General features: G+C 43.3%; 1 pseudogene; it reads right to left on the reverse strand.

Annotated features, from left to right (window-relative positions):
- Nucleotides 1-206: 206 nt before the first annotated feature.
- Nucleotides 207-1,491, reverse strand: LOC147028905 (uncharacterized; annotated as a pseudogene).
- Nucleotides 1,492-4,819: the final 3,328 nt, after the last annotated feature.

Consider the following 4,819-nt stretch of genomic DNA (forward strand, 5'->3'; position numbering starts at 1 on the left):
ACACACACACACACACACACACACTTTTTTATGTAGCAAGTTGCCATTCCTGTTTTTGGCAGTGCTTCACAAGAACACTTTGGTGGCATTTCTTATAGCTCCATACACTAGGAATTTTGGATTTTAATTTAAAAAAATGGAAAATGGTGCAGCAAAACCTATTGTCCATGAAAGCATTATCCAGCACGTCTTGTAAATTTGTACTGTCAGTAGTTAGTATCACTGTCGTCTAAGGCAGACTGAGCTCTTGCACATTTCTGTTGGCCACGAGTGCAAAGGCAGGCGATCACACATTTAACATTAGCCCTTGCACAAGTACGACCCCGCAGATATTTGCTCGTCTTGCACCGACAGGACTTGAATGTCTTGCAGTGTTTGTGCCTTGGCTCCTTCAGCATCATTGTTGCCACCAGCTTGTTGGAGATCACATTTCTACCAAAGTCTGTGGCATTAACTTGTGATGGCTGGTAAAGGGCCTGCTTACAAACTACCATATGATGCAAACTTCAGAGCACATGGAGATGAAATGCATTCTCAGTGGGGAGAAGGCAATGCAGGTCTCCTTTGGTGGAAGCAAAAAGGTGAGCATGTAATGTATCAAGGTTGCCTTCAAAGCCAGCCCTGTCACGCAGCCACTTGAACAGGTGTCTTTCAGCCAAGATGATTTCATCGGTAACATTCAGACCTTTATTAGGTTCCCCAAACCTGACTAAGGGTAGATCTCCAATGTTGAAAACTGCAGCTTTATAAGCCCTCACCTTCCCTCTCCTGTAGGGATAACTTACATTTTCACACCCAGTGAGGATGTATGCACTGAGAAGAACAGATGTCAACTGTGAGGCATCTTTGTCATACTTTATTGCCCGACATTCTGCAATCTGGTATGTGGGAAAGAAAACATCAAATTTGTAAACCCAGAGTTCCTTCAGTCCTACCAGACTATTCCTGTAATAGATGCACATCATGACTATATCAGTCTCTATTGCCATACTACAGCCTGGTTGTGACTCAGGTGCTGTGCACAGTATGCAATACGTGAAATCATGCGTGTCTCCTCTTCTTTGTGGTCTCTGCATGATATTTCAGGGATATCAGTGACACTCTCTGCTGTCAAGTACACTGTGTAAGACCAGCATCATGGAGTATACCACCTAAAATAATCTGACACCCTCCTGGGAGAGTATTGTGGTGACGTGTCCATGATTGTCCCAGGGAGTTGTGAAGGATGGCCTTATTCAGAGGAGTCTTCCACTAAGGCATGGCCAGAGTATCATGAGGCTCATAGTCCTTCACCTGCCTTGATGTGTCTTCTCTCTCTTCTCTCGTTCTTCAACCTTCAAGCACTTTGTAGCACTGACATCATACCGACCACCAACAAAATTGATGGTGCTGCAGGCGTTGGGTTTCATGCAAAGAAGCTGCTTCAAGTAAATCCTCTAGGTCACAGAGGTTGCTGCTGCCAAGCTGCTGGTAGCATTGGATGAAAGCCATTGCATCAACAATCAGCACTGCAGGTTCTTCAGAAGGCGACAATATCTCTTCTGGTTACCAGAGAGCACCAAGTGATGATGTCAAAGCCACCAGGTAATCCGATTTACTTCCCTTTGTCATTGCATATCCCTGTTCAAGACCTTAATGTGGCTCAAAAAGTGATGCTGGATACTTGGTCCACTCATGAGTGATGATCTGTACCTTCTTGATTTCTGCTCGGTCTTGTGAAAAATACAAACTCAGACCACCACTGATTTCTTCTTTGTAGATCTTCTTCACTTTCTGTGAGGTGGACAGAGATTTCTTTGTTTTTGTAGCAAATGATTGTTGCGCAAATGTTTCCAGATAGTTTTCCTTGGTGTGGAATAGCTTAGGGTCCTTAATGGCAGTTGGACGGGTTTTCATCAGAGGGACACTGAATGGACCACTGAGCTTCAGCTGCGACTGCCTGGACATGTGGCTCGTTTTCCTGACACTGATCCTGCTCACCAGATTCTCTTGGCGAAGGAGCCTCATGAGTGGAGGAGGCCAATGTGCCGACCATGTGCCCCATTATTGCAGCACGTTGATTGGCATCTCAAGGAGATGGGGATGGGCCAGGCATCTGCCTCCAGGATAGCCAGACGGAGGCCCCTGGAGTACCGGTGGAAAGTGTACGCAGTGATGCACTGCTCTGGCGCATGCTCTCGTACCTGACCTGACCTGATCAGAGGGACACTGAGTGGGCCACTTGGCTGTGCACCATCATCCTGACATTGAAAAATAGGACCACTAAACCTGTAGCTTAATTGGGCCCTGGTCTAATGTTGTAACCTAAATTTGGTAGCATTCTGACTGGTGGGTCTGGAAAAGAAGATTTTTTAAAAGAAATTTACTAAGTTGGACATTTTGACCTATTTAAAGTTACGTGACTGGAACGAGCTTCAAATCCCTGATACCAGTCAGGAGAGAACGTTGCTGCCAAATTTCAGCCGGATCAGTCCAGCAGTTTGGCTTGAGAAGTTGAAAAAAAAGGAGATGGATGAATGGATGGACGGTGCACGATGACATGAGTTTATGTGGAATTTAAATTCCAGGTATGCTAAAAACATAATGGGTAGTGACATGTAAAGTCTTGTCATCCTTGGTGTACTCATGGAAGTCAAGGTTGTCAAAAGCAAACTGAGAATCGTCCTGCCTTTAGATTCATTAAAATAAATAAATCTTATCTCTAGTGATCTGCTCATCACTCGACTGTGACATTGTTGCAATGTAACACTGGGTATCTGATATAGCTGCTGCAGTTCCCAAATTTGTTCAACATAGTCAACATGCTCAACCTTGTTGCGAGTTTCCTTCTGTACGTGAAGTGTTGGAATGCCAACAGCAGCTGTGAGCAGAAGTTCTGTGCCAAGTTGAGTACCTGCTCATGCTGTTTAGGGCTGAGTGATACCCAACTATCAGCGTCAACCTCAGGGGCCACATCAGTTGTAAGCAATGCTATGTGATTGCACAGGTTGTTTTTCACTTTCTGTGATGCTTCAGCATCAGACATTTCCATCTGTGGGAGTGCCTATTGTACTAAAGTGGAATTCCAGGGGACCACCTCCATTTGTGGAGGAGCATCCAAGGCTCTGCAATCTTCCTTTTGAGACCTGAATCTCTCCCTCTCTTCTTTATTTTGCTCTTTCAGTTCCATGCAGGTGCTTTGCGCTGCGTGATATGACATTGCAGATCGAGGCATTCTGGTATTCCTTCGAAAGAGAGCTCCTCCTCCATCTCTTCAGCCAACTCTAACTCATCAAGAGCTTCCTTGAGTTTATTGACTTCTTCTATAAGCTTGCTGATGCAAAGATCTGATGAACAGGTCAGATCAAGTATGGGAGCATGCGGCGGAGCAGCGCGTCACTGCGTCCACTTTCCGCCGGTACTCCAGGGGCCTCTGTCGGGCCATCCCCCAGGCATAAATCTGGCTCCCAGACCATGTGCCGGACGAAGTTGAAATTTAAAACACGCATTCCCCATCACTACTATATCATAATTGTGAAGGTTCACATCGATTGGTTATGGGGTTCCAGAGAAAACATTGTTTAATATTATTCTTAAATCCAATATGCCTGCCAAACCATGTGATGTATCAATTACTCCTTAACAAACTCGGGTGAGAGTCATAAAAGTGTATTGAGTGAAGTCAGTTAGAGCTCATTTTTGTCGGCTTTGAGGTCTGTAAATCCTGGATTACAGAGTGTGAATAACTAGGTGATGCAGGAATTGATGGCTGTGCTTCCAGGAGTCAGGGAAGACCGGCAACACATACTTGACTCATCAGTTTTGGCTGATGATCTTCAAGCAGCCATGTGAAGCCTGAAAGATGGAAGAAAAGCCTCCAGGATTGATGGTTTCCCCAGATAATTTTACAAGACTCTTCTAAATCTTGTGGGACCCAACTTGCTCAATGTCTTTGATGAAAAGCATTCATGTTGGAAAGCTTACAGAAGAGCAGTTTTATGCCTGCCATCAAAAGCTGGGGAACTAATTGAGAATTTGTGATCTGTGTACATACTGTGTGCTGATTATAAAATTATTTCTAAGTTACGAGCTAATTGTCAAAAAATTGTCGTCAGCTCTGTTGTACATCTGGATCAGACGTATTGTGCACATTTTTTTTGGTAAGAGATATCATTTCTTGTAATAATTACTTGCGATACAATTTTGGTTTACTTACTGTTTCTTGATAAAGTTAAGGCTTTTGATAATATTAATCATAGGTACTTATTTTTTGTTCTTAAGGGGATGGGTTTTGGAGAAAAATCCATCTCGGATGTAAAACTTTTGTTTACCAACACTTGTACTGTATGATGAAAGTTAAAACCACTTTATGTCCCTTTCTGATGGGATATTCGTCAAGGTTGTCCCCTCTCTTGTCTTCTATATGCAGTCACCCTTGAACCACTCTTGTAATCTATTAGGGAGTGAATACCTTAGAAGATGGGGATTATAGAAGGCTCGTAAACAAGAGCAAGATTACAGTTTTGACCTGACAAGATTATAGCTCAGAAAACTTGTTGCAAAAGCAGAGTTTGAGTGTTCTCAGCCACAAGCTGAATTCATCGACAGAGAATGAAAAGATTATTCTCGCAACTTTAAATATGAATGATGGAGGTGTGGCCTGCATCCACCAGGTTCAAGTGAAAAACTTGTTCCAGCATAAGAAGATCGGTGTGATTTGTTGCAAGAAACCAATATTATGCCCAACGTATGTTTGGTGTCGTCTTTTTAAAGGGCAATGCTTTTTTCAGTAATTTGTCTTCTCCGTCTGCTGGAATTGTTTTTTTGATAAAACCATGTT

This window comes from Eptatretus burgeri, chromosome 4 (genome assembly GCF_056783735.1).
Source record: "Eptatretus burgeri isolate ZD-2024b chromosome 4, Ebu_testis_v1, whole genome shotgun sequence".
Lineage (NCBI taxonomy): Eukaryota > Metazoa > Chordata > Myxini > Myxiniformes > Myxinidae > Eptatretus > Eptatretus burgeri.